Here is an 11,543-nt window from a genome sequence, read left to right on the forward strand (position 1 = left end):
GAGCAAATCATCTGCTTGGTAAACTAGCATATAATCTCTAGTCCTTCTTAGGTACTTTAATATATGCTTTACCGCAGTCCAATGTCCTTGTCCAGGGTTACTCTGATATCTGCTAACCATACCCACGGTAAAACAGATATCAGGTCTCGTACATAGCATTGCATACATTAGACTTCCTACAGCCGAAGCATAAGGAACTGCTTTCATGTCCTCTATCTCTTTTGATGTCTTCGGAGGCATCTCTTTAGATAGAGCTACTCCATGCCTAAAAGGTAAGAAACCTTTCTTGGAATCCTGCATGCTAAAATGAGCAAGGATTGTATCTATATATGAAGCTTGGGACAGACACAACATTCTTTTCTTGCGATCCCTTATAACTTTGATCCCAAGAATGTGTGCACAATCTCCTAAGTCCTTCATATCAAATTGTTTGGACAACCATACCCTTACATCCGATAATACCTTGACATTGTTGCCAATTAACAAAATATCATCTACGTATAGTACAAGAAATACCACCACGTTTCCGTTACACTTCTTGTATACACAAGACTCATCCGGACACTGAATAAATCTATATGACTGGATCACTTCATTAAATCAGATGTTCCAAGATCTTGAAGCTTGCTTTAGTCCATAAATAGATCGATTCAGCTTGCACACTAAATGCCCTTTGCCTTTTTCAATGAACCCTTCTGGTTGCTTCATATGGATGTTCTCTTCAAGACTTCCATTAAGGAAAGCTGTCTTGACATCCATTTGCCAAATCTCATAATCCATATGAGCAGCAATGGATAAGAGTATCCGGATAGACTTAAGCATGGCTACCGGTGAAAAGGTCTCCTCATAGTCGATTCCCTCTTTCTGAGTGTACCCTTTCGCAACAAGCCTAGCTTTGAAGGTTTCTACCTTCCCGTCTGTCCCTCTTTTCCTTTTGTAGATCCACTTGCATCCAACGGCTTTTACACCATCAGGTGGTTCTACAAGCTCCCAGACCTTATTAGAGTACATAGACTCTATTTCAGAATTCATTGCCTTTTGCCAAGATGCTGCATCTATATCTTGGAGTGCTTCGTCATATGTTCGGGGATCAGGTTCATGTTTACTCGGGATCAAGTCTAAAGACTCTCCCAAAAACATGAATCTTTTAGGCTGCCTTACAACCCTTCCACTACGACGAGGCACTGTCTGTGGTTGTGTATCACGTGTGACACTTGTTGCAGTCTTTTGTGGTACTTCATCTTGTACTATTGGTACTGAAGTAGACGTGTCATCTCTAAGTTCTTCTAAAACAACTTTGCTATTGGGCTTGTGATCCATTATATAGTCTTCTTCTAAAAACTGGACATTGGTGCTAACAATGACCTTCTGGTCTTTAGGACTACAAAATAAACCACCTTTCGTTCCTTTGGGATATCCTACAAACACGCGAACTTCAGTACGAGATTCTAACTTATCAGCATCTGGTTTCAGCACATGTGCTGGACTACCCCAAATCCGAATATGTCTTAGACTGGGCTTTCGCCCATTCCACAATTCTGTGGGAGTAGAAGAAACTGATTTAGAAGGTACTAAGTTCAGAATGTACACTGCTGTTTCTAGAGCATATCCCCAAAACGAATTTGGTAATTCTGACTAACTCATCATCGATCTAACCATTTCCATAAGAGTCCTATTCCTTCGTTCTGCCACACCATTCTGTTGGGGTGTACCAGGTGCAGACAGTTGGGATTGAATCCCGGCCTCTAATAAGTAATTACTAAACTCTCCTAAGAGGTATTCACCACCACGATCAGATCGTAGTGTCTTGATACTTTTACCTAGTCGTTTCTCCACATCAGACTTGTACTCTTTGAACTTATCAAAGCACTCGGACTTGCGGCGCATTAGGTAAATGTATCCGTATCTTGAATAATCGTCTATAAAAGAGACAAAATTTTCAAAACCACCTCTTGCCTGGACAGACATAGGACCACACAAATCAGAATGAACCAATTCTAACACTTCTTTGGCTCTATACCCCTTGGCCTTAAAAGGCCTCTTGGTCATTTTACCTTCCAAACAAAATTCACAAGTTGGAAAATTTTCCAATTCTAATGAACCCAAAAGTCCATCGGCTATAAGCCTCTGAATCCTACTTAAGTTAATATGACCAAGTCTTAGATGCCAAAGATATGCTTGGTTCATTTTCGAAGGTTCTTTTCTCTTATTAGAGTTAGAAGATGAGTTAAAAATTTCCATGTTTTGCTTTGTGGGAGAAATTGGATTTAAAGTATACAAATTGTCAACTAATGCACCAGAACAGATAATCACTTTATTTCTCTTAATAATTACATCATTACTAAAAGAAACTGAATATCTATCCAAAAATAGTTTAGAAACTGAAATTAAATTCTTTCTAAAACTGGGTACATAAAGACAATTTTTTAAAACCAAATTTCTATTCTTATTAAAAGATAAGTAGACATCTCCCACTGCAACAGCCGCCACCTTAGTAGCATTGCCCATGTAGACGGTAATCTCTCCTTCAGTTAGTCGTCGGTTTTCCTGGAACCCCTGCAAGGAATTGCAGACATGATCAGTGGCTCCCGTATCTACACACCAGGTACTGGTATATAACACCGCTAAACATGTTTCAACAACTAGAGCATGAGATATACCTTTGTTGTTCGATTCCACGAGGACAACCGCCTTCCAATGCCCTCGATCGTCATAGATGAAACACTTGCCTTCACTTCTTCATTCCACTTTAGGTCCTGACTTCGAGATTTATTCACTTTCTTTGCTGAACCAACTTGTTTCTTCTTCTTCTTTCCTTTCGCTTAAAGTAGAATCATTTTAGCATAGTGAATATGAGAATTGTGATGAAACAAACCTTCTCTGCCTGAAGTCTCAATAGTTTCGCCAATGAATATACCCTTTGTTCATATTGTAATTCAAGCCAAAACTTCTAGGTAGTGTTTGGAGGATCATATCGATCTGGGTTTCCCCATCAATTTCTCCTCCAAGGATCTGTATTTCGTTCAGATAAGTCATCATCTTTAGGATATGATCCCTCACAGGAGTACCCTCTTGCATGGTGGCTGTCATTATTTTTCTCATGGCTTCTTGCCTAGAAGCCCGATCCTGATGACCAAAAAGTTCCTTGAGATTGTTCATAGTATCATAAGTTGTTGGTAAATCTTGATGTTGATGTTGCAATACATTTGACATTGAAGCCAAAATGTAACACCGCGCCATCTCATCTGCCTTTACCCATTTCTTATGATATTCAATCTCCTCTTGTGTAGATTCACCATTGGGTGCATCAGGACAAGGCTCAGTCAGTACAAACTTATAGCTTTCAGCAGTAAGAACAATGTTCAGGTTCCTTTTCCAATCTATGTAGTTAGGACCAGTAAGTCTATTCTGTTGTAGTATGATGGACAGTGGGTTGAAAGTCATCCTAAGAATCACAAATAACTTTTGGTCAGAACTCTAAATTTAGAATAATATTGATTCCTCAAACAATACTATTTCAAATTAACTAACACCTCAAAACACAGCGAATATTGTATGCCACGATAGTGTGGACGTATACAAATTCAGCATTTATAAAAGGAGGGTTTTAACCCATTAATTTTATTATTTTGTCAACCTAACTTTTTGACAAAAAAAATTAATAGTTGGTGTCCTTTGGTCACACAAATAATAGCAGTGACTCCGATGGGGAGAATACTATTAGATGTGCCTAAGTGTATACCATTACTTGACACTAAGTCCATTAATAAGATTGTGCCCCTTCCGATGGGGAAGATCACACGCTCTTAATTAATTTCCTATAGTCATCCCAAATGGAAGTTTGTTCTAGTGATCCACAAACAAGCTCATCCGATATGGAGGAAGGCACTCAGAGCCAACACGCAAGCTTGTTTGCATCACTTACAAACCAGTAATGGAGACCATGGAATTTATTAAAAAATCTCTCTCCCACTTAGTTATTTAAAAATGAGGAATTTTAACTATGCTAGCCTACTAAACATGTATACTAACATGCACACACAGCACAATATAAAAGTAATAAATAGAAAATCTAATTTTCAACTATTATGGCTTTTATCTATGGTTGTCATTTGTGTGTTGTCATCCCAAGCTGCTGCCATATTTGGCCACCGCCACCGGGTCTAACTGTCGCATCCATCTTGCTCCTTGTTCCGCTGCGCCTCTGGTCCTCAAAAGGTTCCATGCCTTACAAGATTCGATCCGCGACATAAATATAATTTTACATTTTTCGATCCTATATTCCTTGAAGGAATGTACATGTAAACTAGATCGAACATAAAATAAAAATTTACATTCATCGATCCTATATTCCATAAAAGGAATGTACATGTAACTAGATCAAAAATAAAATCCTAATAAAACTAAATACAGCTCCTGCTGTATTTTATAATACAATCATGCACACACATATAAATGCCCTTGACATGTCCAAGGGTCCAATCACACACATAATAACTAAAAGTCATAATAGTTGGATCCTGCATCCACAAAGTTAGCATATCCTACTATTAACCTGCCTAAATTAATTATGACATGTGCATAATTAAACTAATACCAAATACACAGAGGCAAAACCCTAGCTCTGATACCAATTGTTGGTTGCTACTCGAAAAGCCTAATGGTTCCACTGTACAAAAATTTTGTACAAAGGTCTGAACCTTTTCCTAGCTACCATGTGTTCTTTTAAATTAAACTTGGATCGCCTGCGGAACTTAACACGTTTGATCCAAAGTTTAATCTATTTGTTCTTTTAGGTTTAGACTTGGATCTCCTGCGGAACTTAACACGTTTGATCCAAATCACCTAGGTTATTAATTCCATTAAATATTAATTTCCAAAATTGGCTTCCAGGACTGCATGGCGAGGCACATGGCCTTCTTGGATATGGGAACAACCACCACCGCCTAGACAAATCCTTTTAAGGAAAGTTAGTATTTAATTTCCTAAAATAACTTTAGGTCAACCGAAAAGAACAATCAAATCACAAGGAAAAGAAAAATAAAGAACACAACATCGAAAACAAATTCGAAATACTAGAATCGCATGCCTCTTGTATTTGGTATTATTTCCAAAAATAACTAGTATGATGCGGAAAGGGAAAAACACTAGTTATACCTTTTAGAAAGACCTCTTGATCTTCTACCGTATTCCTCTTCTAACCTCGGACGTTGTGTGGACAACGATCTTCCAAGATGAGGACCACCTAGCACCTTCTTCTTCTTCCTTCAAGTTTCGGCCAAGCACCAAAATTCAAGGATGAAGAACTTTTTCTACCAACTAAGCTCCAAGGGATACAAGCTTTCTCTCCTCCTTCTTCTTCTTCTCCAAGTAGTATCCGGCCACCACAAAAGCTCCAAGCAAGAAAGAGTTTCGGCCACCACAAAAGAGGAAGAGAGGGAGAGAGGATGCCCGGCCACAACACCAAGGAAAAGGAGGGAGAGAATAATAAAAGTTGTGTGTCATGAAGGCACCCCAACCCCCTCCCTCTTTTATATTCCTTAGCTTTGGTAAATAAGGAAATTTAATTACAATAAAATTTCCTTAACTTTCCTTGACAACAATTAATTAATAAAAATTAAATAAAATTTTCTAATCAATTATATCATGGCCGGCCACCTCAATAAAAGCAAACAAGGCAATTTCAATCAACAATTAAAATTCCTTATTTGTCTTCGAAAATTTAAAAAAAAATAAAATTTCCCTTTAAAATTCCTTCATGGTTGATAAAAATAAATTTCTATAATTTTAATTTTTCTACATGTGAATAATTTATAAAAAAGAAAAATAAAATATCTTTCCAATCTACAAATAAGGAAAGAGATCTAATCTCTTTCTTTAATCTTTTGTAGATCCTTTTAAAAGAGATATTTTAATTTTTAATCTCTCCAATAAATTATATCTTCCACATAAGAAAATTTTAAAATTAAAATTATTTTTAATTTAATAGGGGCCGGCCACCTAAGCTTGGGTTCAAGCTAGGGTCGGCCACCCATGAACCAAGGCTTGGCCGGCCCTAGCTTGATCCACAAGCTAGCTTGGCCGGCCCCCATATCATGGGTATGAAGGTGGGTATAGGTGGGTATAGTACTCTATAAATAAGAGGCTACGATAGGGACCGAGAGGAGGAATTGGTTTTGGTCTTCCGATAAAATTAAGCATCCCGTGTTCACCCCGAACACACAACTTAATTTTATCAATAATAATTCATTCCACTAGAGAACTATTATTGAACTACCGCACCAATCCCAAATTACATTTTTGGGCTCCTTCTTATTATGAGTGTGTTAGTCTCCCTGTGTTTAAGATGTCAAATGTCCACTAATTAAGTGAGTTACTGACAACTCATTTAATTAGTATCTTAGTCCAAGAATAGTACCACTCAACCTTATCATCATGTCGGACTGAGTCCACCTGCAGGGTTTAACATGACAATCCTTATGAGCTCATCTTGGGGACATTATCAACCTAGATTTCTAGGACACAGTTTCCTTCTATAATCAACAACACACACTATAAGTGATATCATTTCCCAACTTATCGGGCTTATTGATTTATCGAACTAAATCTCACCCATTGATAAATTAAAGAAATAAATATCAAATATATGTGTTTATTATTATATTAGGATTAAGAACACACACTTACATAATAACTGAGGTCTTTGTTCCTTTATAAAGTCAGTATAAAAGAAACAACTTCTAATGGTCCTACTCAATACACTCTAAGTGTACTAGTGTAATTATATAGTTAAGATTGTTGATACAGTCTGACCTGGATGTTGTTTTGATGTTAACACTGATTTAAGTTTGTATCAGATATTTAACTCAGATTAATTACTAATCTAGGTTGACTTGGTTGACCTGATTGAGAAAGTCCTAACTGAGATGTTAGGCAGTTGGAAAATCCTGGTGAGTGAAGCCAGGTGAAAACCCTAGTGAGTGAAGCTAGGTGCAAGTCCTGGTGAGTGAAGCCAGGCAAGGGAAAATCCAGATGGATCAAGGGTGATCGGACATCTGGTGTTAAAAAGTCCAAGAAGGAAACTTGGCATGCGGAGTCAGAGAGGGTTCGGTAGCTCGTTCTCCAGGACCAGATGAAGTCGGAGAGGGCTAGGGAGCTTGTTTCTCCGGACTAGGTCAGAGGGCTCGACCGGATCGAGTCGAGAAGTGGATCGGTCGGCGCCGATCCGATCTGACACCTGATCGGTCCGGCCGATCAGAATTGATCGATGGCTATCGAGCGCATCGACGGCCCCGACCGATCGAATCGATCGATAGCTCATCGTGATTTTATCGATCGGTCCGCACCGATCGAAATCGATCGCAGCTCATCGTGATTTTATTGATCGGTCCGAGACCGATCGGAGGCCGTAAGTGTTTGGGAAGAGCGCCATCGATCGGTCTCGGACCGATCAGTTAGTGCTGATCGGTCCACCGATCGGAAGTCGCGCGTATTTGAAAGCGACATCTCGACGGCGGGACCGATCAGTTAGTGCCTGATCGGTCCGCACCGATCGGCGATGATCGAAGCGTGGATCGGCGGGCCGATCCACGGTATTGTTTGTTTTGCATGCACTTTTTCTGATTGCCGTATTTGTTTTCACCCATCTGTTTTTAACCATCTGTTGTGAGTCTTTTAAGCTTGCAGGTTGCAGGTCACATTCTCATGGTTGAATTCAAATTGAGCTTCATTAAGAGAAGAAGACAAGTGCTCTTTACACTATGATTTGCTGCAACAGATGCATTTGAGGCATCAACGTTCACCGGGTTTCGATTGCGATTGGGCTGCTCCGTTGACTCAGGGATTGGTTCGATCCAAGACGCCAGTGATATCATTGGTGTGAGTTCAGAGAATAAGGAGGAAGCGCTGATTTGCGCAGTTTTGACCAGATCTGTGACAGCAGAGATCAGTTTTTGAGAAGCAGTAAAAACAGCGAGAGGTGAACAAGAACAATACAGAAGAAAGCTTGAAAGAAAAGTCTGTGCGGTTGTGCGAAGTTCTTGAGCTCTCGGGTGAACTGCGATCTCTGTTTTCTGCTACTGATCCTCGCGTGGTTGTAAGCATTTCTATTCTCCTTTGCCACCGAGCTTTTGTAAGTCTCGTGCTTTAACTTAGATCTTTCTTGAGACGTTGTGGGGAGGTTACTCCACCGAGAAGGAGGATTTGTAGCCGGAAGTTATCCGGGGTGCGATCTACCGAAGATCAAGGAGTCATCCACCTTACGGACACGCCGAGGAGTAGGGGCAAGTTATCCCCAAACCTCGTATATCTTTGTGTCTGCTGTGTGTGTGTTTTTCTTCCTTCGTTTTAGTTTTCCACTTCCGCTGTGCTCACTAGTTTTTGTGTAGAACTCTCTGTCTAAGTTTTTTTTAAGAGGCTATTCACCCCCCCCTCTAGCCATCTAAGATCCCAAGAAGTGGTATCAGAGTCTGGTGCTCTTCATCTGGACTAACATTCCAAGGAGCAACAAGATGGCCATGAAGGAAGGATTCAGCACCAACAGACCACCCTTCTTTGATGGAGCAGATTTCCAGTATTGGAAGAGCCGCATGGAGTATTACCTCAAGACTGATATCTCCATGTGGTTCTCGGTCAAGGAAGGCTTCACACCACCGAAGGACGAAGAAGGTAAGGAACTCGATTCATCAAGGTGGTCTACTGAACAAACTCGTAAAGGGCAAGCCGATGCCAAGGCGGTTGTCACCTTACAATGTGGGATTGCCAAGGACCAACTCGTCAAGGTAGGTCCATTCTCGAGTGCAAAAGATTTATGGAACAAGCTTATCGAGCTCCAAGAAGGAACTCGAGATTCTCGGATAGCCAAGAGGGACCTATTCTTGAATCAACTACAAAATCTCACCATGAAGGAAAATGAAACGGTAAGTGAACTACATGGGAGGTTCAAGGAAATCATCAATGGTTTACATTCCGTGGATGAACGCGTGGAGAATCGCGATCTAGTAAGGTACGCTCTTAAATCCTTTCCAAGGAATGCCTTGTGGTCATCTATGGTAGATGCCTACAAGGTTTCCAAGGATCTTTCCATTGTTAAATTAGACGAATTCTTTTGTGAAATGGAACTTCATGAACTTGCTAACAAAGGTCAAAGGGAGAAAGGTATAGCTTTGGTTGCAGGAGAAAAGAGCAAGGATGGGAGAAGAAGGAAAGAAAAGAAGAAGGAGAAAGAGATTCCTTCATCTTCATCCTCCTCCGAGTCCGATGATGAAGGTGGATCATCATCAAGCGAGATGACAAATTTTGTGAGGAGGATCATGAGAAGAAGCAGGAGATATAAAGGAAAAGGTAAACCTAATGATCAAAATATCGATAAGACTAATGTTACATGTTATGAGTGTAGTAAGAAAGGCCACTACCGGAGTGAGTGTCCAAAACTCAAGAAGGAGGAACGGGCCAAAAAGAAGGAGGAAAGAGCCAAGAAGAAGAAAGCTCTCAAGGCCACTTGGGATGAATCCTCCTCAAGCTCATCGGAGGAGGAAGAGAAGAAGGAGAAGAGTACTCGGCAATTGGCACTCATGGCAAGGGAGGAGTCCGAATCCGAGAGTGATGACTCAAGCACATCAGCCGCGGCTTCATCATCTTCGGATGATGAAGAGGTAACCTCTTCTCACTTAGAAAAATGCTATAAGACTATTACACATTTGTCTACCTTGCTTAAAAAATCAAAAACAGAAAATAAATCATTAAAAGAAGAAGTAGAGAACTTGAGAGCTCTTAGGGAAGATGAGGTTGATGACCTACATCTAGAGCTCCTTGAAGATGAAAACAAAGCCTTGAAGGGTGAGGTTGAGAAACTCAAGAAAATGCTTGAGAAATTCTCAACTAGCTCCAAGACATTAGACATGATTCTAAATGCCCAAAGGGCGGTCTACAACAAGGTTGGATTAGGATACCAACCTAAGGAGTCTAGCTTTATTTCTTTAGTGTCAAGAACCCAATTTCATAGATCGCATGTTTCTAGGGTTCATGAGACTAGGAAGAAGGTAACAAAGGCATGGGTGCCTAAGTCTTTCATTGTAGATGCATTAGGTCCCAAGATTTGGGTACCTAAAACATCTATCTTTCGTGTCTTGTAGGCATTGGTAAAGGGGGAGCGTCTATCAACTTGGTTTGTTGATAGTGGATGCTCCAAGCACATGACCGGGGACAAGTCACTATTTTCTACCATTCAAAACAAAAATAGAGGTAATGTGTCATTTGGTAACAATGGTAGTCTTAAGGTTGTAGGAGTTGGAGACATTCATATATCCGAATGTCTCCCTATCAAGAATGTCCTTCTAGTCAAGGGGATGACTTTTAATCTCCTAAGTGTCAGTCAATTGTGTGATACGGGTTACACAATTGAATTTCATTCAAGTCAATGTTTGGTTAAACACATTAACACACTTGACACGGTACTAGTAGGCACAAGGGTTGATAATATTTATCAAGTATCGTTTAAAAGTGCTACTAATGCTTTGATTAAGTGTTTCATGTCAAAAGAAGAAGAGTCTTGGCTATGGCATAGAAGGTTGGCACATGTAAACATGAAGAACATCCGGAAGTTGGCCAACCAAGGATTAGTACGAGACTTACCCAGCATCAAGTACCACAAGACCAAACTATGTGATGCATGTCAAAAGGGTAAGCAAATAAAAGGTGTTCATAAAGGTAAAAGCACTGTAAGTACATCTACTGCTTTAGATTTATTGCACATGGACCTATTTGATTGCAGTAGTGTAATATCATTGAATGGAAGTAGATATTGCTTGGTAATCGTTGATGATTTTACTAGATACACATGGACTTTCTTTTTGAAACATAAGGACCAAACTATAGATATTTTTATTTCCTTTTGTAGAAGAACTGAAAATGAAAAATCGACAACAATTAAAACCATTAGAAGTGATCATGGTGGGGAATTTCAAAATCATAGGTTTTTAGAGTTTTGTCAAGAAAAGGGATATAGGCATGAGTTCTCTACTCCAAGGACCCCACAGAAAAATGGGGTTGTGGAGAGAAAGAACCGAGTCCTACAAGAGGCTGCACGAAGCATGCTCAATGAGTACTCACTACCGAGCTACTTATGGGCTGAAGCTGTGAATACAGCTTGCTATGTGCAAAATCGAGTTTTAATACATAGGTTTTTAGGAAAGACTCCCCATGAACTTTGGTTTGGGAAACCACCTACAATTAAACATCTTAGGGTGTTTGGTTGTAAGGTGTTTATTTTGAACACCAAGGACCATCTTGGGAAGTTCTCGGCGAAGGCTGATCAAGGGATACTAGTCGGGTACTCTCTTACCAGCAAAGCCTATCGAGTCTACAATGAGAGGACTAAATTGATTGAAGAGTCCTCTGATGTAGCTTTTGAAGAAATCCCTAACTTAAATGATCAATCAAGGGATGTAGGAGAAATTCAATTTGAACTTAGAAATCTAAGTTTGAATGATCAAAATGAAGAACGAGTCGAAGTTGACTCTGATGTTGATGAGCAAAGGCAACAA

This window comes from Zingiber officinale, chromosome 2B, assembly GCF_018446385.1.
Source record: "Zingiber officinale cultivar Zhangliang chromosome 2B, Zo_v1.1, whole genome shotgun sequence".
In the NCBI taxonomy this organism is placed as follows: Eukaryota; Viridiplantae; Streptophyta; class Magnoliopsida; order Zingiberales; family Zingiberaceae; genus Zingiber; species Zingiber officinale.